At 32.4% G+C, this 24,750-nt stretch overlaps 1 protein-coding gene across 1 annotated transcript in view; it reads left to right on the forward strand.

The window, feature by feature from the left end:
- Positions 1-2,236: 2,236 nt before the first annotated feature.
- The window catches only part of LOC115875784 (sn1-specific diacylglycerol lipase alpha), a 172,300-nt gene continuing 149,786 nt past the window's right edge, over positions 2,237-24,750 (forward strand). Inside the window, exon 1 of the mRNA XM_030891288.1 lies at positions 2,237-2,599. The gene's annotated coding sequence lies outside the window, so the exon portion shown is untranslated. The remainder of the gene's footprint in view (positions 2,600-24,750) is intronic.

A 24,750-nucleotide genomic window follows, 5' to 3' on the forward strand; every position in this document is an offset into this window, starting at 1 on the left:
TCGTTCGATCGTGACCAAATTTGGTGGGTAGGCGATGCACACGGTCCCACCCTGCAAAGTTGGATACGACGTTTCGTTTACATCATCATCAGGGTGGGACTAAGGGCTCAAACACACTGACGACCAGGTCGCACCGGCCAGGCCGCACCTACCTCTAAAACCATTAAATCAAATGAAATAGCGCACACTAACGTCCTGGCCGTCCGTTGGTCGTTGCGACCAGAAGACTGCACGGAAATATTATTGTTTTCTGTCGCTTGTTGCCGGTTTTCTTCCAAATTAATAATTTTTCAGATGAAATCCCTCAAATTCAAGGCACAATATTTTATTTTCTATAAGATATATGGTGGGTTCATACAGCCAAATAAAATAAAATAAGAATAAAATAAAATAAGAAATAAGGAATTCTTATTTGTGTGCGTTCATACAGTCAAATAAAATAAAATAAGAAATATATATTTGCTCATGCGCAGAACGATGAGGCTGGATAAAAGTTAACTTTTACGATTGTTTATAGTAATTTTACTATTTATAGTATATTTATTTATTCGTTGCCTACTATATTATACATTTTACTTATGTGAAATTATAAAATAAATTAAATCCAAACTGAAAATATTTGTAGGTTAGAATTAAGCGTGCGCAAAGCCGTTTTCACATAAAATAAAACAAGAAGTTAAAAGATAAAGACTTCTTATTTTATTTGGCAGTATGAACGCATGTACGGTATCCCATATAACCAACTTTCTTATTTTATTTTATTTTATTCTTATTTTATTTTATTTGGCTGTATGAACCCACCAATAGTGTTTTAGTGTAGTTTTTGCACACGTGCAGAAAATCCATAGAAATAGTATACAGACTGGATCAAAGGTAAACTTAAATCTAATCCCTTTTTTATATCAAGGGTCGATTCTAGTAAAAACATTTTTATATGACATACCTACTCTATTTATAGTTGTATGATACCTGTTATTATACCTTTGAGTTTCGATGTTTAAAAAATAAAAAAAATTATATTTCAAGTTTTTCTACAACGACTTGTTTTTTTTATTAAATTAGTTTTTTTAGTTGTATTGTAGTAATGTACAAGGAGGACAACTGTATTTTAAATATGATATTTAATATAACGTTTTTCAAACAGTGTTCATTAGACTATATTTCTACTAGGTACATTATTTTGAAAAAAAAATTAAGAAAGTAACTTAAACATTCATAAAAATAGAAGTAATTACTGTTGTAGATTCTTCGTTATATTGTAAACATTGAAATAACTGGAAGCTAAACTTTCTACCTGCTTATATTTAGAGCCAGTGTCTGACGATCTTTTTTTATGATGGCCCTAATATGTTTACTTCTAAAGTCGATAAGGGCGCCATATCAGTAGAAAAAAGAAACAGAATATCTCCCTTTTTGTCGGTCGCGCGTACACAATGCTTTTTGTTTGTTGTGAATAGCAACTTCGCTTTTTAGTTAACTCGGATATTTTAGCATTTCTGAAACAATATTTTCTAATTGGTAAAACGTAATAAATCGTTAGATTTGACAACTTTGTTGAAACTGGTCGTTCATCTGGCCGCAGCTAAAAACGCAATACATCCGGCCAGCCGACGGCCAGGTCGTTGCAACCTGGTCGTTTGTGAGTTTGAGCCTTAAGGATTTGATATTGAAGAAAAATGTGGGTCGACTTCGGCATAATTGGGGACGGTCTACAGGATGACGCCCTCGAGGTTTCAAACCGTTGCCTCTAAATGGACGAAATCATCAATATTTTTCTCTTAATTATGGGTCTATTGGAACAAAACTCGGCACGTGGATAGAGGTACCCGAATGAAGTCCTCAGACGGATAGAGGAACAGACGGTCATTTTAATACAAAACGTTTGTAAAGAATATTTGATCACATGGTTTAATTTTAAATTCGATTAGAAGTTATAAACCAATAGTTAATCAAATAATCTATTCAGTTTCTGGTGGCTATTGAGAACATCGTGTTTTACACAGCTTAATTTCATTAACGCACTTGAACTTCTACTGCTGTAAAATTTGAAACCGTTCTGAAGTCAAGACTAAAACATTTCCGTTTATCATACTTTGACATATTTCAGTCTAAAAAATCGAGCCTTTGACCTTTTTCTATCAACCAAATCTGCGGAAGGCCGCCTCTGTTCTCCTTCTATCTCGTTTCTTCATCCTTTTCTAGCGCGCTGGCTTATCAGTACGGCGCGAGCAGCGAGCTAGCCACCGTCAGAATATCGGCTTTATTTTCAGTAGGCTTTGGTTCGCGGTCGTCGCTCATTTGTTCTGGTCCTCGACGAATTACAATATTTGAATTCATTTCATTTTGAATGGAAGTTATTTCTCCAAAGGAAATCATGGTTACTTAACCACCGGATAATGTTGAATACAAACAAAAAAAACTAAGTCGCGCGTTTATTGACATTCATAGAAAAAAAAGTTTTTTCTGGATATCCGTAAATAAAGGGCAACTTCCCCATGAATGTGTTCTGTTAAATTTAAATGTATGATGAGTAAAAGTAAAAGACATAAGTGATGAATGAAAATTTGCTTGACAATAATGAGGAACCTGAGTTGGTTAGGTAAATAGTAAATGTCATATAGATTTTAATTTGTGTCCCATTTTCGTTACTTTTTTGGATATTTTATGTATTGACATATTTAAATTTGGGTGGGTACATAATTTTGTTTCATGTCTTTGAAGTTTTTGACAAATTTTTAAGATGGAACGCGTATATTATATATATTTTTGATAAATGATATTTGGGGATTTTATAACATATGGCTTGAAAAAAAAATTGAATTTTCTATTAAGTGAAACACGATGCAGATATAGTTTTTATTATTTGACATATAAAATTATAATAATCATATTATATATAAAAATGTATATTTAATTAGAGGTACTGAAATAAAAAAAAATATATGTTTTTTATCTTTAGTTGCCTTAATGGTGATGGTTAATAGATGTAGTAGATTAGTAGATAGATAATGGTGATGGTTAGTAGATTTTCATTATTTCGAATTTAACAAAATAAAAATTATGACTTTTATGTTAAGAGATAATATCGCGAAAAAGATGTTCTTTTCTAATATTAACACCAAAATATCCGTTTATGCATAATAACCTTGGTTCCAATTATTCTCAAATTTAATAAGATGATGAAACTTCCTGGAAAAATATCAACCTAGGTGTACTTAAACGTGTTGTATATTTAGTAAATATTATTACAAGGCTACTAGTTTTTTAACAGCGCTAATACTCACAAAACACACACAAGAAATACTAATAATATAATTGTAATAACTAAAATATTTACTAATCTGTTCATCTTACTAAAATGTTCATAAAAAATATCAGATCTATGTAGACTATTTATTATTACACAACATATGGAAATTATAATGTAATTTAAATCATCTTTTAGTTATTTTTTTAATAATTAATTTCAATATTTTAGTTTTAACAAAATAAAATTGTTTTGCACGGAGGTATAGCTTTTATTACACAGTTAACTTTTTTTTGGGACAAATTATTTTTCATATTATGAGAATATATGTTTTCTAAAACTTTCGAAAGTGCATATATAGGAAGCACACTGCCTTAATGTCTTACATCCATTTAACTATAAACACTTAGGCCCAGTTGTACAATCATAGCTTATAACTCGAGTTGATGTGAACTCGGATCAACGCTGAACTAGGAAATTTTATGGGGGTGTATTTTTCTTTTAATATAATATTAGATTATTAAAAGCCAAGTTTAAACCTGGGAAATGGATGGCTCAATTTTAATCGACGAATACCTATTTTTTATGTAAACGATAATAAGTCATTGAACAATCTATTAAAATTTTGAACTTGGTTGTTTTTTTTTAATCTATAATTATCTGCAAAAAATGAGCGGTGTAATTTAAAAAAGCTTTAAACTTTATTATAACTTTTTTTGTGACCATACTGTACAACAAAATATTTTTAGAATATGCACCATTATAAACCATCCATATTTGTTTAAAACTTTTTTTCTTATCTTTGACAACGAAGATATTGAACTAACAACCTAGCACTAATGGGCAACCCTGTATTTATATACTCTTAAGCGGCCCATACATTATCAAACAAATTGCGCAACAAAGCGATGCGCAACGTTCCCTTGCACAACTGCATCACCCATGCACTTAGTAAAATTTTGATCAAACTTTTTGTTAAAAGTTGTGCATTGTTTGCTAGTTGATACCCTAGATGATGTCAATGATACCATTGCGTCAATTATTATCGTATATACCCTAGATGATGTCAATGATACCAAAAAACGAAAAAGAAAACAAAGAATTTGGATGAAGGAACTAAAATATTGCACAACGAGAAGCACAACACACACATACACTACACAACGCGCTGCGCAAACGCCTGTCGCACAAAGGAATTCAAACATTCTTGAAACTTATCAAACAATTGCGCAACGCATCAAACGTTACCATACATTGGCAACTCGTCCGTTATCCTACGTGAGAGCATGGTGACCTGCCACGTGGTCTTGAAGTGGTTGTCACGTGGTTGCTGAAGTCTTCCATAAGTCTTCCATATCTAGTCAGCTTTGTTGTTACATTCCTCGCAATTGTCAATCTGCGCCTGATTTTAGCCTCGCATCCTCCAGAGTTTGCTATCATGGAACCTAAGTAGTTGCACTGGCCCACAATCTCGTATCCAGCCACGGTTCGCACATCAGGTTGGTTCTTGCATCGTCTTGGTTTTCCGTTTGTTTAGTTCCAAGCCATATTCTTTACTAATAGAGCACAGTGCAGCCTTGACTTCCTGCAACTCTTCTTTGCTGACGGCTATAATCACGGTATCATCCGCGTATCTTAGGTTATTTATATTTACTTTGGTATACAGGGTGTCCCAGGCTGAGCGTGCATTAGAAGTTTCTAGAGAACCACAATATCTAGACCGGAGATTTTTTGCACATCATTGTTTTACGACATCTATCGGTAAAAAAATATTTTCAATATGGCGGCACTTCCGGAAATACCGGAAGTTGACGACAACTTTCCTATTTTAAATAGGTGCCCCCATTTTTTATTACATACTTAAATTCTCTGTAAAACTTTATGAATTTTGATATCAAACACTATACCTAACATTAGCCGTTTTTGAGAAAAAAAATATATAAAATTTTTGGACGAAAAAAAATGTCTGTCAAAAATATGTGTATAGTCTAAACGTCAAATTTAGTGATTACCACAGCCACTGTGCCATAAAGAGAAGACATGTGGCTATCTATTTCAAAAATTAAATTGTTTGAATGTCATATAATAATGGCTGCAGCTGTCATGGAATTGAAAGATTAAAAAAGTATCATAAATCATTTTTTTCAAATAGCAACCAACTTTTTTTTATTTCACTAGTGAAAAGGCTTTTCAATTCGTTACTTTTTGACTATACATGTTCCTATACCTAAAATAAATCGTTTTTAAGTTTAGTTTTAAAGCGTATATTTTTCTTGATTTTAACAAGTAGCCTATGACTTTAAACGCTAAGTGATGTAAAACAATAGATCTGGCCATGTATTGTGACACTCTGTTCAAAAAGCAGTATGTTATCGATTATCATTTGCAAGCCAACTTTGCGTTGTTTTTTCAGGGTTGATAGAGTACATTATTAATATAATACAGGGTGGCCCATCGAAAACGTTCCGCAAGGCATAACGGCCAGGGTATTTTTTTTCAGAAAATCCAAAAACACGTCAATTTTGTTTGTGAGGGGGCCAATTTTTGCCCCAAAAATTATTGGAAAATCTTCAACCCTCTAAGCGGAGGTGTCATCCCCCAATTTTTTTCAAATGGGAAGGGGGGTCAAGTAGTACCGCAATGAAAAGGGCTTTCTATTCTCTATACTTTCCCGCTTCGTTTTTGAAAATCGGTCGAGTCATTGAGAAAATATGAAGGATTGAAATTTGAAAAGTTTATTTAAACATTTACCAGAGTAAACGATAAGGATAAATTCTTCGACCAATTTGCTGTTTTTTCTTATTATTTCTAGATGTTTACGCATTTTTTCACTTGCCACAAGGTTGAACGATCAGGTGTGGTAGTTGATAGATAGCTGTTCTGTGACTTATGCGTTGAAGTTCTTCTCAATATCGTTAAACTTTTTAACAATTATGGTGTACTCACTTGCAGAAAAAGTGGAAATAATCGACCTTTATTTTAAAAATAACGAATGTGGCAATCGGGTTGCGCAGATATTCAATGAACGCCATCCTGACAAACACCTTTATGGCAAAATTGTTCGCGAGTTAGTAGCAAAATTTCGCGAAACTCTGGTTCCGTTATGAATAAAAAGAGCCAGAGGGAAAATCCTGTAGTAAATGAAGCTATGGAGGTATTCGTATTGGGCCAAGTTGCCATGGATAGTACGCTGAGTACAAGAAAATTAGCCAATGAGACCGGTCTGAATCGTACAAGTGTCCAAAGGATATTAAAAAAAAACCGCTCCACAAAAAAAAAGTTCCACCCGTACAAAATTCAGTTGGTACAAGAACTCAACGAAGACGATTTTGATCGTCGCTTGCAATTTTGTGAAACTATGAGTGAACGAGTGGCGAATGATAATAATTTCCTATTTAATGTGTGTTTTTTCGGATGAGTGTACTTTCTTTTTGAACGGTGTCGTTAATCGGTACAACTGTCGGTACTGGGCTGAGGACAACCCCAGGGTTTTTCACGAGGTGCACACTCAAAACCCTCAGAAATTGAACGTGTGGGCTGGTATTTTTGGAAATTCTATTATGGGTCAGTTTAACGATATTGAGAAGGACTTCAACGCACAAGTCACAGAACAGCTATCTAACAACTACCGCACCTGATCGTTCAACCTTGTGGCAAGTGAAAAAATGCGTAAACATCTAGAAATAATAAGAAAAAAGCTCAAATTGGTCGAAGAATTTATCCTTATTGTTTACTCTGGTAAATGTTTAAATAAACTTTTCAAATTTCAATCCTTCATATTTTTTCAATGACTTTACCGATTTTCAAAAACGAGGCGGCGAAATATAGAGAATAGAAAGCTCTTTTCATTGCGGTGCCACTTGACACCCCTTCCCATTTAAAAAAAGTTGGAGGATGACACCCCCGCTTAAAGGGTTGAAGATTTTGCAATCATTTTTAGGGCAAAAGTTGTCCCCCTCACAAACAAAATTGATGTGTTTTTGGATTTTTTGAAAAAAAAAATACCCTGGCCGTTATACCTTGCGAAACGTTTTCGATGGGCCACCCTGTATAATATCAACTATTTGATATCACTAAGGAGCGAAAATACGAGATATATTTTTTAAATACACTTTTTAAACTTTTAAGCAACAATATTTACAATATAGGAAATTCAAATAATTTGTTTTCTGACAGATGGAAATAAACTGTCTGACTTTTTAACACTTACTCAAAGGAAGCTACATAAAATCAAGAAAAATATACGTTTTCAAACTAAATCTTAAATAACTTAAAAACGATTTATTTTTGGTATAGGCACATGTATAGTTAAAAAGTAACGAATTTGTTAAATATTTTCACTAGTGGAATAAAAAAGTAGATTTCCATTTGAAAAAATGATTTATGATAACTTTTTAATCACTCAATTCCATGACAGCTACCGCCATTATGCTGCGCAACAAAATTTGATCGTGTTTTCAGACTTCAAAAGAGAGCAGTTCGATATTTTTTAGGACTGAACAGTAGAACTCACTGCCAGAATTTCTTTAAAAATTTGAAAATACTGACTCTTCCTTCCTTATTCATTTTTGAATCCGTTTGCCTAATTCGCAAGCACATATCTGCTATTCGGGAAAGGCCTTCTCACAACTATCCACTTAGGAATGCGGAGCACGATCTTTATCTGCCAACCCCGAGCTCAGAACTAGTTAAAGGTTCAATACTGTACCATGCCAAAAAAATGTACAATCATCTGCCTTTGAATATCAAATCGCTTTCATTCTTTCCCGCATTTCGCAAAGCTCTAAAATCATACCTACTGGAGAGAGCCCTATATGCGGTAAACGACTTTTTTGTTGATGTTTAATTATGAACAATTTTGAATTTTAAAATTTTGATCATCTCACACGCTTGTCAAAGGTCAAATATTTAATATTTTATAACTTTAAAATTATATCTATTTACTGCGTACTGTTCTAAAATTGTCCATGTATATTCTTTTTGTAATTTTAAAGACTTAAATTTTTTTGAATTGTATTATTTCTATTGTGTATTTTTTGTTGTTTGTATTTTTTTGTGATTTTGTTGTTTGTGAGTGCTTTGTCGATGAAACTGTTTTGGCTTTTTGCACAATAAAGCGTTGTTTGTTTGTTTCAATAATTTGTTTGTTTGTAATGTAATTTGTTTGTTTGTTTGTAATCAATACAAATAGTTTGTTTGTAATTACAAATAGTTTGTTTGTAATCAATTAAATGTCATTATATGACATTTAAACAATTTAATTTTTGAAATAGATAGCTACATGTCTTCTCTTTATGTCACAGTAGCAGTAGCAATCACTAAATTTGACTTTTAGGCTATACAATTTTTTTTGACAGGTAGGTTTTTTTCGTCCAAAAATTTTAAATATTTTTTTTTTCTCAAAAATGGTTAATGTTAGATATAGAGTGTTTAACATCAGTATTCATAGAATTTTACAGAGAATGTAAGTATGTAATAAAAATAGGGGCGGCTATTTAAAATAAGAAAGTTGTAGTCAACTTCTGGTATTTCCGGAAGTGCCGCCATATTGAAAATATTTTTAATCGATAGATCTAGATATTGTGGTTCTCTAGAAACTTCTAATGCACGCTCAACCTGGGACACCCTGTATATGGTTTATTTTATTAAGTAGAGGCATTCCAAAAATCTTTAGATTTTAAGATAATTAATTGGGCGAAGTGTTGCAAGTGTGAGATTTCTAAAACTACTCAAAGGAAAGATCTACTAAACTGACAATTGTTTGAATTTTCTAAAAAACAGTGTCCAACGTCCAGTATTACAGAAGGATTATGAAACACTACTTACTCAACTAAAATATTATCTTTTTTAGTAGGTGTGATATCTTTATACCTACATATTTGCTTAGTTCTGGTTGCCTTAAAACCAATAGTAAAATAATATAATACTTATTTAATAGAAAAATAAATTACATATTTTTAATAGTAGGAGAATAAATCCATCAACTCCAAAACGAAAATTGCTGAAATTTATAAATGTCGTATGTTTGAATATTTTGATATATATTCACTATTTTGGGGAGCTTCAAAAAAAAGTCAACCCGAAACCCACATAAGAGACGTTTTGTAGAATAGAAACTAAAATTGTTTTCAGAATTAAATGGAATTCTAGCTACTTATCGGTCTTATAAATCTTCGCTGTCATGTTTAACAAAATATATTTTTCAGAGACTGCAACTTTTATGTTTTAAAATGTCGTATTCTATTTCTATACCAAATAAAATTCAAAGCATTACTTTTGTGATTTCTGATAGTTGATAAGATACTATAACCGAAGAAACTATAACCTCTATAACATAATTGATTTTTTTATTAAATCTATATATTTTTGTATTAACTAATCCAAATAAACACGTTATATTAGCAATATTATTGCCAATGTAAGTGTAGTTAAATTAACAATGTGTAATATATTTCTTATCAACAGTGTAACTTAAGTATCCTGTTTATTTTCAGTTTCATTCATGATATGATATATTGAAAGGGTATCAATATCAATACAGATACAGGCTTTGTATTGTTTTAATACCCATTAACACTATAATGCTGTTTATTAAGTAAAAATCAATATACAGGGTGAGTCTTAAACAAGTGCAAATATTTTTAAGGCTGGTGGTTCTCGATAAAAGAAACATTTTTTCTTTACCGTTTTTCAAATAAGTCCAAAATAACCGAATTATTTTACTAAAATTGAAAATTTGTAAAAAAAAATTGTTTGCTTAAATTTTGAGAATCACGAGATTTTTTCTGGGTTTTCTTTCTTGTGAATTTAATATACTACTTGTCTTGTCATATTATGAAGAAATTGTGTTTTTTTGACTAAAAACTGAAAAAAATTCCAAAATAAATTTCAAAAAATTCCAAATTTTAAAAAATTCGTCGAAATATACTACTCCTAAAAACATTTTACTTTTCACTTATTCAAGACTCACCCTGTATAATAATGTACAGGGTGTCAAGAAAATAATGTATCTATCTTCGATGGGCGATTCTGCAGATAAAAATAAAACAAAAAGTTACTATGAACGTATGCCCTAAAATGCTTCCCGAAGAAGTTACAATCCTCGAAAGGTTGGATAAAAATAATATATTTTGTTTATTTTTAAGAACATTGGTAAACCGTTTTTCCTGAAATTTGGTACTCTTACACACATTTTAATGCCAAAGCGAATGTGTGAAAGCGATAGTGCAAAATTCCGTAACAGCCCTGAAAGGATAATTTCCATTAGGGTAAAAAGTATTACCGGTGGTACTTCTCTTGTAGATACAGTAATTACAACAAATGGCATAAAAATCTAGAACATTTTTATGTAAAAAAGGTGCCCTTCGTTTAGTTCGAAGCGGTGACCAGTTTTGAAGATATTTGCCTTTAAAGGTTAAGATGCATCGATTTTAGTATTAGAGAAATGATAAAATATAAAAACCGCCGTTTGCCCAATTGATTCCAAGATATCAAGTTTGCCAAGTCGATTTCAAGTCAATTAATCGAGAATTTCCGACACTCACACAATAATAAAAATAGTTTAGCAACCCGGTTGCCGACGTCCACTGATTGGGCGACCCTCATACAACCTCTTTAAATTGCTGGCAATCGCAACCCGATTCACCTTCCGCACTGTAAATCAAAACATTGCTTGGCAACCACAATATCGCTTTCAATTTGATTTAAACAACTTTCTGCAGATCTTTAGACAATTTGACAGAAAGCCACTACATCGCTCGATCGAATTGCTCGTTTATCGCCTAGTGAATGGCAGCTTTAAAGCCCGATACGTGATGTTATCTGTCTATCGCACTCCGGACATTCAAAAATCTCATTGCTTTGTTGCCTCTACTTTTTGGTTGTCGCTGTTAACTGAGTTTGCAATTCTTCTCCATTGCGTTCTATTGTGAGCTACTTCTTCCCACTCATTTTGCATATTAATCCTCTTTAAGTTTTCGTGGAAACTGCCAAGAAGGCCTGCTTCAGAACCACAACTTGCTTAGTCTGTTGACTAGGACTAAAAGCAAAGGCATGGTTTTAATGTAAAATTACGAGAAAATAGTAGTGCTTCTTCAAAACCGAATATCTCGAACAAAAATAAAGCTATTGTTATGAACCGAAAAACAAACTGTCGAGAAAGGATGTACCTGTACCTAGATGATAAAATAATTTTTAAATTACTCGTTGTCTTATCATATTCTACAGGGAGTATCAAACTTTCACCAAAATATCAACATTTTGTTTTCCCTCGCATAATTGACAGATGGGAACTTTCATTTAGAAAGAGTTACTAAAAAGTTATAAAAATTTAGCTACATAATGCCTTAAAAATCATCAAAATCGGCCCACTAGAACAAAATACACACACCGGAAAAATCTAGAGATATAATTTTATTAAAGTTAAAAATAAATGTTTTGAATAAACAACCACATATTTGTAGGCCGATTCTTTCTACTTGGATTGAAACGAAGTAGTCACACTAGTTATTTCTAAATTTGGGATATTTGCAGAAGTGTTTGTGCATTTTTTGTCAAATGTATAAAAAGCACCTAGCATCAATTGTTCGAATTTAACCTGTACTGGCTATGTTTTCATGATAACTGACCAAAATTCATTCAAATAACTCTGTTTAGTATTAAACGACATTATGGAGCGTAGACATCTTAACAGAGACGAAATGCTAAGGGCCATGGGTATGCTCGAAGCTGGAATGCGCCAAATCGACGTAGCTAGAGCATTAAATACAACGCAAAGTGTAATATCGCGATTAAGTGCACGCTACCGTGAAAGTGGTGATGTTGCTGAAAGGCACACAGGGCGACATCGCATTACTACTCCTCAGCAAGATCATTTTTTACAACTAAATGATCGACGCCGAACGAGTCTTACAGCACCAGAGCTTAGTTTAGTTCTCCAGGAAACACATAATGTAACCGTTAGTCCTGACACTGTTCGCAATAGATTAAGAGAGGTCAACTTAAGAAGCAGACGCCCCTGGAGAGCTCAACCCTTAACGAGAGGAAATCGAGAGGTACGATATTTGTGGGCTCAAGATCATGTTCAGTGGTCGAATGAACATTGGGCCAATGTTCTCTTCACGGATGAGTCACGCTTTGGATTACATCCGGATTCGAGAAGGCTTAGGGTATGGAGAGAACCGGGAAATCTTATTCGGTTGGATCATGTTCAGGAAGTGCACCCTTATCAAGGTGGAACAGTTATGGTCTGGGGAGCAGTCCAATTAGGCCGAAAAACCGATCTCGTTTTTCTTGAAAGGTTTCTAACAGGAATCACATATCGTGATTTAATTCTTGAGCCTGTCGTGTTACCATATGCCAATGATTTTGGGAGAAACTTCATTCTCATGCATGACAATGCACGGCCTCATACAGCCAGAGTGGTAAGTGAGTTTATCAATGCTCATCAATTAAACATCTTACCCTGGCCGGCACAATCTCTTGACCTCAACCCCATCGAGCACGTATGGGACGCGGTCCAAAGGAGAATTTTGAGAATGGGTATGCCTCGTGAAACTCGTAGGGATCTGGTTCGGGCCGTGAATGCAGCGTGGCAGGCTGTACCTCAAGAAGAGATCGACAACCTGATCAGAAGCATGGAGAGACGATGTAGGGCTGTAATGAACAGTAGAGGAGGCCATATACCCTTTATTAAGTAAAAATGGTTTTATCTTTTTTTTTAATTCACAGTTTAGAATAAAAAAAAATGTGTATATTTTTTTGAGTTGAATAAAAATCAAGGTAAATTTGAAAAATTCGGCAAATTTCGCATTTTTACTTCCAATACGTCCTCAAACTATTTGTTTATTTTAATTTTATTATATCAGAAATGCAAATAATAAAATTACTGATGATGGCTGGATAAAATTGTAATATCCCTAGACTTTTCCGGTGTGTGTATATTAAACTTTAAAATACATCAAAATTTTGAGGTGCCCATTTTTCGTGCGGGTAGTGTAGAATTATTTTTAATGCAGATAGTAGGGGGGAATGTGCAGAGAGGTAATGATGCAGAATCCATATAATTTTATATGGACCTATAGGAATATAGGTCTCTATGTAATTGATTTTTTCCAATTACTCGGAAAACATACAATGAAATAATTATTGTTTGACCTAGTTCTCCATGTTGATAGTTAATTTTGGAGTTCCAAGGCCTTTTTTAGGTTGCATTATTAAAACTAAATTGGGTTTTTGGACTTTTCGAGTAACAACTAAACGTGGGCCGAATTCTAACATGAATAATTAAAGTAAATTTTGTTTTCATGTGAATCAATGCGAACGGATGAGTAATACAAAGCGGTAAATTATTTTAATCGGTTAAATTTTGGGTAGGCAGCCGGAACTAACTGCTATCCGCATTCGGTATACTTACTGCTCGTATTTCGTTGTAAACATTTTTAATTAGTTTATTATTTTAACATTAAATGTACCAATTTGGAATGTAATGAATCGGAGCATCAATGTCATTAATTATACAGGGTTGTTCACCACATACGACACGTAGCTAAACGATTAGATTTTTACAAATTGTAAACTTTGGGTTCGTTGAAGGACTATTAGAGCTACAATTTAAAAATATTTTTACAAGATACAGAGTGTCCCAAATAAGTAAAAAATATTATAGTTGCGTTTTTTTAATGGAACACCCTGTATATTATTCTATTTTTAGATTCTACGATTGAAATAAAGGTAAATTTGATTAAGGTTATTATTTTATTTTTTATGAGTTATTATACACCATTATTTCCGCCCAAATATAGTCAATTACATACTTAATTGTTTTAATTAATTATTCATAAAATAAAATAAATAAATGTGTATTTGATTCAGAAATCAATACAATATTTAGTTATGAAAATGAACGTCTCTGTTGTTATAAATAAGCATTCGTCAAGAAATTAAATAAAATTTATAAGGTGTTACTTTTTACCACACTGTCTAATACACACACAAAATTCAATTTTTTAGTATTTGGAGCAATTATTATTAATCAACGTAAACAGTCAATTATTGCAGTTTTAATAATGGGATCATATTAATTGGTCCTCTTTAACAAAAAATATTTAAACAGTTTTTTTATCTTTTAACAAAACAAGCGAAATATATATTAATATCGACAATATTAGCATCTGTGCTCTTTCAAAATTTCTTACATCTTTAAAAATAATCTAAAATGTCAATATTCTATGGGTATAGTGGTAAATGAAGTCTGAATTATAAAAAAAATCATTTTCTACGAAAACTTGAAGAGATAGATGAAAAATGCTATAATACAATTTGATAGACAATTAAATTGTGCATCTGATTCTCGAAAAATATACAGGGTGTTCCATTTAAATTAAACAAGTTATTGCCGTTTAAAGCTGGTAATTATTTAATATAAATTTTTAGACACTCTGTATAAGATAGTATTTTGTTTATTATTGCAACATAATATCTGATCAATAAATAAACCTCAGTAAATATTTTGTGTTAAAGACTTCGATACCCTTGGAGAAATGAAGCCTTAAAATTTTTACTGCAATTTCATAAAATTGAAAATATTTCAAAATCGGTAAGGTTTAAGTGTGATAAACCTTAATCAAATTTGCCTTTATTTCAATCGTATAATCTAAAAATAGAATAATATACAGGGTGTTCCATTTAAAAAAACACAACTATAATATTTTTTACTTATTTGGGACACTCTGTATTTTGTAAAATTATTTTTAAATTGTAGCTCTAATAGTCCAAACCAAACCAAACCCAAAACTTACAATTTGTAAAAATCTAAACGTTTAGCTACAATACTCGTGTCACTCGTGTCAATATACGTGTCGTATGTGGTGAACAACCCTATATTTTTAAGCGAATGGTGTTTGTTTATACAGGGTGTCTCGGAAATAAGTATTTTAAGGAATGGTGGATCTGTCTAAAATAAACATATTTTCTCTTTACCCTTTTTAAAATAAATTGATAATAACCGAATTATTTAAATTTGCCGCTTGCAGCAATCGATAATGGATCTCGGCTCGTACGACGCCAAGGGTTGACAAACGACTAGAAAGATTTAAAAACCACTTGGAAAATTCAGATTAAAAGTAAAAACTTAACTTTATATTTGGGAGAATACTATTTGCTTTGGTGGATTGTCGATCTCGGAATATTTATATATATATATATATATATATATATATATATATATATATATATATATATATATATATATATATTCTATAATAAATATATATATCTCTTTACCCTTTTATAAATATATATATATATATATATATATATCATGAGTTAATACCCCGCCGCGCCGGTTTAAAGTTTTATAAAGAAAGTTTTTAAGGTAAAAACCGGCAACACTCTGCGCCATTTTTTATCTTGTCTCTCTATCTTTCAACCAGTCATATTTATCTCTGCCGCATACGATAAAATACAGACCACGTAGATGAAGTGTCCAGGATGGCATAAAAACGATATTATCACTGACAAAGAACGGTAAAACTATTTTAATATACAATTGTTTATTTCTTACAGGGATCAGTTTAAAGTACAACCATTTAATTTCTAAAGTATCATAATGGAATGGAAAGTAAACAACACATTTGTTGGCTTAATAATATATTTATTTTTGATTGATTCGTTTGTGGTCAGGTAATATATCAGTTTGAAATGTCAACTGTTATGCAAGTGGATGTATTATGTCCTGTGGCAATTAATTAGACTATTGGATATTTCCTATAAATAGATTTCATGGTTTGTGTCTATAGTATAACTTCATTAGGTTCTATTATTAGCATACAGTATGTCCACGAATTGTCTTTACAAAAGGAAAAACTTTTTTATTATTGACATTTTGAGAAAAATGCATTTTTCATATAAATTTATGCTTGTTCTAAATTGGTTAATCCTGTTTATACCTTTCCAAATCTTCATACCGTTTCAGAGAAAATTAAAAAAAAACATGAAAATATAGTTGAATTTTTTCTAAGCCTTAAAAATCAAACCGCATTTATATGGTAATATAACATAACTTCGTTTTCATTCTTTGATAGATTATTATTCATAGAATTTCAATTAACGTAATATTTATTGTTGTTTTAACATGTTAAAGAAGCACAAAATTTATTTAGTTCAATGATACGGAAAGGGTGATGATAGTTATAGGAAAATGTGATACTTTAACAACTGCAAAGAATATGACGTTGATCAAAATTAATAATAACCATTTATCAAAGAATGAAATAGAATTGATATTACTATAGAAACGCCTTTTGATTTTAGGACTTTCAACTAAAAATATGGTTGAAAAAATTCAAAAATATTCAATCATATTTTCATGTTTTTCTTAATTTTCTCTAAAACGATAAGGAAAATTGGAAAAGTATAAATCAGATTTAACCATTTTAGAATAAGCAAAAATTTTTTATGAAGAATGAATTTTTCTGAAAATGCCAATAACAAAAGAGTTTTTCCTTTTGTAAAGACAATCCGGCGACTGTATAAATAATATTTTATTTTAGGTATCAATTAAAATTGTTTTAAATTTTGACATTTCTTTTTGACAATTTCGTCAAAACTGTCACAGTGACACGTATCGTGCACGGTCAAGATTGCCTTGGTCCAATCTATCGACACACCAAATTTCATTTAAATCGGACGATGTTTTTATCATTGATGATGGGGTTTCATAGTGCACGAAACGTCGTCAAAATATTAAAAAATAGCTCGATGAGCCCCATCTACATTCCGAGTTTCAGTATTCCTAGCTCACATAGAGCCCGAGTTACGATGCTCCAGAGACCCAACTCAACTTTCTCATTGACTTACCACTTTTTCTATCATTACCACTTTTCATGACGCTCGTGTGTCACGGCCTTGAATTTTTACTCCCACCACGCGAAAAGAAGTTTCACTTAAAAAATATAGGTAGTTTACGTTACAGAATACACTTGTGCTCAAGTAGACAGCAATGTATACCTACTTTAATCGTTAGCAGGCAGCGGCGTGCTTTGCAATTATAAGCGGGGAAGGGCGAATCGGTAAAAAAAACCTATTTCGAGACATTACTTTTATATTTTCTTAAAAAACTTACCTTTGAAAATTCCGAGGCCAATTCCATTGTTCGATTAAAATTCTATCGAAAATTGTTAAACAAACAAAAACATATAAAGTTATATTAGTTAAAATACGAAGTATTATGTAGGTGTTAACCAAAGCGATGTTTCGCGAATATTAAAAAAATTACACAACAAACAAACGAGGTTACAGACCGACCTGGAAGAGGTAGAATGAGAGTTACTACTGCTGTGCAAGACCGTCAAATATCCCTAATTGCACGACGCCGACGCAATCCCCTGCTTTCTAGTACTGCTATTAAAAATGAGTTAGCTCGCCTTGAAGGAGTAAATGTTTCAAAAAAGACCATAGCAAGAAGACTCCATGACAGAGGATTATATTTAAGGAGGCCTCTACTTGTTCCGAAATTTGTTTTTGTTGATTTTCACTCATTATGAAATAAAATTATAATAACAGCCTAGTTGCACTTAGATTTTTAATTTTATTTTAGTTAGTCGTGTAGTAAGCCAATATGTCCAAATATATAAAAAGAATCATATTAGGTCCAAAATAAAATAAAAATATCATTGGCCATGTGTATATTAAATTGAAATTACAAGTATAATACATTTCGAATCTTCCAATAATTACGATTTTTTTTTAATAATTTTTATGGTTCATAAACCTATCAGACCTCATATTAACCTGCCCCTAAAGATACAGCAGAATGAATATTGTATGATACTAACAAATTCGATGTAAACGTTTATTTATCATGTTGTCTCAGTCGTAGCTTCAACACAACAAAATAAATCTATCCAGTAGAATTCAGTGAATCTAAATAATCATCTCTGTATAACAAACATCCGCAAACACTTTTCTTCTATCGAAAGCTTAGTGCTGAAATAATGCCAAAGAAAATAAATTAATAGGTAGAGGCGTAGATAAAACGTGTCAATAAGACGGTCGTAGTGAATAGGCTGTTAAATAAAAATAGCGAATGTTGAGTTGAGCGTTACTCGAAATAGAAAAAGGTGTCTTTTTTCTTTCTAAAGATTACGTAATGAAGTTATTAACAAAATGCAATAGCTGTCATCAAAATGACAGATGATAGGTGCCTACCTTGTAAAAGTGGTGACATATACAGGGTGCTACAAATTCGAGGTACGAGCATTGGTATCTCGGTAACCGTAATATATACGAACATTGGGGCAAAGTTGCGCCTTTAGGATGTTCACCAAGATGCCACCAAAAAAGAAATTTGAGGATTGCTGAGTTTTTTGAAAAAAAAAAGATTTTTTTTTGAAAATCAATTTTATTTTTCCTGTCGTTAGGTAGTTTTAAGAAAATCAAAAAACTAATTGCACATTCTTATAGCCACTTTATAAGGGCTATCTGATAGTATTTTTAGATTTTCAAATTAGCTGATAATTTGTGAGATACAGAGGCCAAATTAAACTTTTTAAGAGTTTGAAAGAGCTCGGTCTCCTGAGTACAATGATATGCTACACTTTTTTTTTGTTTCCGACATTTGAACCCAATTTATTTAAACTAATTTCAAGTCCCGCTCTGTTTTTTTTTAAATATTTAATCTATTCATCGTTACAATATTGATAAGCTTACAAACTTAACAATGACGTGGGGTAAAACATTGAACATGGAAAATCAAATGCAATAAAATAATATACAAATGAATACATTATTTCACGTCATTTGTAAAAGTGAAATCAATACATCTCAACTTTTACAATAAAGAGTACAAAATGCTTTCGGAGGTATAAGAAGAAAGTTCAAAGAGCTATAAATAAAATTGAACGAAAAATAAATTTGTGCAATAGGGAGGGTGGTAACCCTTTCGAACATGTAGAGCATTAGAGCTAGTTGATTTATGTAGAAGTTGATTTATTTATACTAACTACGATTAATATGATGCATATTATTAGATCGTACACAGATTTCAAATTCACAATAAAAGAACTAAAAATAATATCTTTAAATTGCTGACCTGAATATTATTTATTTGAATCTTTCAATTGCCTCTATTTTCCTTATTCAATGTTAATTAGCGCTGATCAACGTTGTTGCGATGAATATAATCAGATTAAATAATTAAAAAACAGAATCGGACTTGAAATTATTTAAAATGATAATTAAATAGATTTGTTGTTGTTGAGGTATCCAAAACAAAAAAAGTATAATGTGTGATATATTTTTGTACTCGGGAGACCGAGTTCTTTCAAAACCTCAAATAAAAAATGCAGGTCCGTATTTAAAAAAATTACGTTGGCCTCTCTGTATCTCATAAATTATTATCAGCATCAATTTAAAAATCTAAAAATACTGTCAGATAGCCCTAATAAAGTGGCTACCCAAGTAGCAAAATTACGTTGTTCAACGTAATCACAACGTCGCCAGGAGCAACCCTACGTTGTCGGACAACGTCGAAGCGACGTCAAAGCGACCCATATTTGCACCAAAATGGTGGATGTTTTTAGGGTCGCTACAACGTCGCCAACGTTGGCGACGTTGTTTGAGGCGACGTAATACGTCGTGTGCTAAAAGTTGTTTTTCATGCCGATTCCCGAAATTTTGGGGTTAGAGTTAAAAATATTCGTCGTCAAATATTACTATATTCAACCATGGGGAAACCAAAATGAATGATGTATGAATTAGAAATGGAATATATTATGCTCCATTAAGAAATAACTAGGTGAATTTACCTTCGACAAATCTGCAAAGTTTTGAGATGTCGGCAATTGAAATTCATCAACGAAGATTAGTTTATTGTTGAAAGTGACCATGATACTTCGAAATATGACAACACCCCTTTTTTATTTCCTAGTTTTAATTTTAAAATTATAGTTTACTTGGTTAACCTAACTTTTCTTTTGTTTAAGTTTGAGACAAATATACGAAATCTATCAGGAAAATTAGCTTACAACCCTAACAGATACAGTTTTTTTAACGAAATTCGCAGTATTTTGTGGTTTCTGATATTTTATTCGATTCGTCCACAACGCACCAAAAGATAAATCGTATTAAAATGGCGGAGTTGCCTAAGGCAACCTTTAAAATACCAATATAGTGCATAAGGGGCGGTAACCGACCTTTGGGCCAACCTTTGGTTCAGAAATAGACACCTGCTTTGACGAAATAGGACCTTTGAACCCTACCGACATCTAGGAGGTAAATAACAAAATTCCTTCTTACCAAGGAAAAATAAAATAGAGAAGAAAGCTGGGTCATCCTTTGGTGGTGGTGGTCACATACTTGTTAATAAGATCGCTGACATTAGATCAGTATTTCTATTTATTTATTGTTAAAAAAGCCGTACAGGAAGTATTGTTGATCTTACCACTCCACGTGCATCAATCGGCAGCCCTTTTATACCACAAGATGATAATCCTTTTAGAAGCTAGATTACAGCTGAATGGGATATATTATTTTGTACACTCCACTGACTTAAAAATGTTTTTATTTTTTGGTCGAAAGGACGTCAGGATGAATTTCAGTTGACTGCTCTTCTGGAGGATCATTATTCTCATAGTATTTCTCTGTTGTATGGGCTTCAGGTGTACTGTTATTTATTTCTATAGTATCCATTGATGATAAGCTACCACTAAGGACATTGCGAGGATGTGGATGACGAACCTAAACTCGTTATTTCCACTTCATTTTTCGGACACTGACTTGCTCGCTGACATTCTTCTAAATACTTTTTCCTTTTTCTATAAAAAGTTGTAGAGTATTTATATACTTTTTTCCTATACATCTTCTTTTCGCTTTACGCAGTAAGTACCACAGAAAAAATTCGTAACCAATTGCTCTGTGACAGTACAGTACAGAATTTTTTGAGGTTAGGTGTAGATAATTCCGCTTCCACAACAAAAATTGATATTGTCGCGCTCGTCGCCGTAATCCAACGTAGTAATTGGTTATAATTTTGAAGTTGCTTTGGGTCGTTTAATGAAACGTTGTATTACGTTGTAGTTAGTATGTACTTACACTCGTAATTTAAAAGTACGTTGCACAACGTTGTACTACGTTTGTTATTCTGTAGTACAATAAACATGCCTTCTGGCGACGTAATGACAACGGTATAAAACCCGACTTCTAACAACGTTGACCAACGTTGTTAAGGGTAAAAATATACAACTGTTTAAGTGCAACGTCGTAGCGACGTTTTGGCTACGTAATTTGAGGTTTGGGTATGCATAGGGCAGGAAAAAGTACCAATTTCAACGTTGCGCGTAGTCAAAACTAGTCGGAAGTCGGAATTTTGTTACTTGGATATGAGAATGTGCAATTAGTTTTTTGATTTTCTAAAAAGTAACGACAGGAAAAAATACAATTGATTTTCGAAAAAAATTCTTTTTTCCAAAAAAATCAGCAGTCCTTGAAATCTTTAAAGCTTTTTTGGTGGCATCTAGGCGAACATCCCAAAGCGCAACTTTGCCCCAATTTAACCATCTTCGTATCTATTACGGTTTCCGAGATACCAATGCTCGTACCTCGAATTTGTAGTATCCTGTATACTGCTGGTAATTCTGCAATATTAGCCCTTTTTGCTTTTAAAATCTTAATTAGAACAATGCACTCATTAGTAATGCGTAGTACGAAGTTTCAAGCGCCAAATATGGGGGACTCTCTCTCGTATTGTCACAGTTGATCCTGCGTTATATTTCAGGGGGAGAGCCCAGTTATTTTAATTGGTTTTAGGGCGAGGGGAATGTAAAACGGACAGAGAAGGGATAAAAATGCTTTAAGGATGGAATTGCTGGCCACATAATGGGGGTATATATTTTTTATTGCAATATTAGACAGATGCCGTTTAAAATTTATGTCGAAAAATGTAAAACATAAAGTGGGTTTTATGTGGCAAACTGACATTTATTGCTTCGAAGTAATCCGAAAAGAGAAATATTGTTATATTTGTTAAGATGACAGAATCGTTTAAAGAGATTTAAAATGAAAATGCTAAATTTTGTTTTGGAGAAAATGGAGTATATATAAATCTAGATTTATTTGTAAATGGGATATGTTTTCTTTGAAATAATTACATCTATTAATCATTTATTGTGTTAAAGATATCTATTATTGTTTAACAGTTATATCTAGATACAATAGGATCATACCATAGAATTTTTATACGACACTATTGAATTTTTATGCAATATTTATTTTAAAATTTTTAACTGTCAAGTAAGAACCCTTTTGTTCATAAAACTACGGTATGATCAAAATTCTATTGGTAGTTCCATCCAATATTTTAAGCAGTATTATTCAAAAAATAGAGAAGTTGTAGAACAAAAAAAACACTCTTCATCCGTCAAGAGTCAATGCTCTAAAACGATAAGTCAACAAAAGCAAACTTTTACCCCATATACCGACATAAAAAAAGATACAATAATATTAAAGAAGGCGATTTTACAAAGATACATTTTGTCAGTAAATGCGTACGTTTCGTGAGTGTTTAAAGAAATGGAAAAATATTGGTTATCCATGTTCTGTGTTGTGTATGTAAATTCTGTGTATGAAATTAGGTAAAAATCGCGGTAAGCAAATATGCAGCATGAGCATCCGTGCAGTCTTGGTGTATAAGCGGTTATAAGAACACTTCTCTGCTATTCCTTCTTTAGGGCTCGTCAGACGTGAGGTGGGTAGGAGTTTAGTGGGAGTCGATTTAATGGTTCCTAATATTAGCCTCATAGTATCATTCAGATAAATGACCACTGTAAAAATATGAGAGCCAGATAAGACATATTCTGAGCACTAATAAATTTGCACCAGCTGCTGTCAGAAAGTTTTGTATGTTATCTGGTCGTAGTTTTACACGATGTTTTCTGCAGGTGTTCTTTAAATGACAAGGAACGGTCGAGAGTTTTTTTTTCATAACAAGGGGCCGTCCTCTGCCGGAAACACTGCGACCTGTGAGGCCTATTGCGTTTGTCCCCCTTCTATATCTGCCCCCATTCTCCTATCCCTATGCCCTGCACTAGCTTATGCAGGTCCTTGATAGGATGGGAGCATAATTCCTCCGGTTCTCAAATAAAAAATGTCGCTTGCGATCCAGAGCCTCGCAATGACATATTATGTGCTCCGCTGTTTCAGGATCTTTATCGCAGAGTCTGCAGCAAAGACTTCCTTGATACAGGTTGAGCTTGTTCAGGTAACACTTGACAGCCATGTGTCCTCTCAAGAGGCCTGTTGTAATCCGCACTTTATTCCTGCTAAGCATTAGCAGTTCTTTTGCGGTTTTAGAGCTAGGTATAAAAGCCTTGCTGTGTCTGTGCCCCTGTCTGTTTCTCCAATGGACATTGTGCTTTTCCCTGATCCAGAGTTTTAGTGCACTACGGGCCATACATTAGGGTATTCCCAGTACTGGCTCTGGACCAAGATAGGTCGAGAGTTACTCTCAAATATTTTGGCAAGGGGGTTGTACATACATTAGATATTGACTATCGAATTTAATTCTCGGCTCATAGGTTGTATACGAAATATAAATAAATAAGTATGTTATAAATATTATCTTTTTATAGCTCTTAATTCATAATTTTCCTACTCATTATCTGTAATTGATAACCTTGGCCCATTAATAATGATTAATTTTCAGTACATGCATGCCTGTGTAAATATATGTTTTGTTGTAAAAGTGTCTGTTGTCATCTGCCTATATATAATAGTTGTGTTAGTATTCGGTTTTGTAGAGGACTATTTTTAAAATAATGAGGTGTTGTGGCTGATTAATTATTGTATATTATCTTACTTTTTATTTGATATAGTTGAAATCTTTTTAACTGACAAAGTAACATGTTAATGAATTGATCAAAACCTTTTAAAAATAAACCTTAATTCAACAACTTTATTCCGGTTTTCTGATGGATAATTAATTTCAAATGTTTGTACTTTAAGTTTTTGTTTTAGAATGTTTAACATCTCGAAATTAATAATGGTTGAAATAATAAGAACCGGAAAAATTACAAACATGTAGTTAATGTTATTGAATGAAGCAATGAAGGTGGTACTGCCATGACACTAGAGCTATTTGTCATTCGCTTTTTTTAATGGTAGATGATAGTCATTAAATATTACGAGTTAGAATTTAAGAGTCTTAATTAATATCAATAGATTTTTTATTAGACGGATCAATGGTGAAGTGAAGATGATGCGTTGAGTGCAATAAACATTCAATGTATTATGTTTGAGAAATCAAAACATTATTGTAAAGAAGATATATTTCAGTCACTCTGTATATCGGTGTAAATATTTTTAAAATGTGTCCTGCTAATTTGTAAAATATACAATGCGATACAAAGTTTTATGAAGAAGTCAATTGCACGGTTAATACCAAAGTCAAAGCTTGCAAGTAATATACAAGTAGATTTGATGTTTTCTATTTGAATATTTATAGTTTAAAT

This window comes from Sitophilus oryzae, unplaced genomic scaffold (genome assembly GCF_002938485.1).
Source record: "Sitophilus oryzae breed Bouriz unplaced genomic scaffold, Soryzae_2.0 scaffold_1396_pilon_pilon, whole genome shotgun sequence".
Taxonomy (NCBI): domain Eukaryota; kingdom Metazoa; phylum Arthropoda; class Insecta; order Coleoptera; family Curculionidae; genus Sitophilus; species Sitophilus oryzae.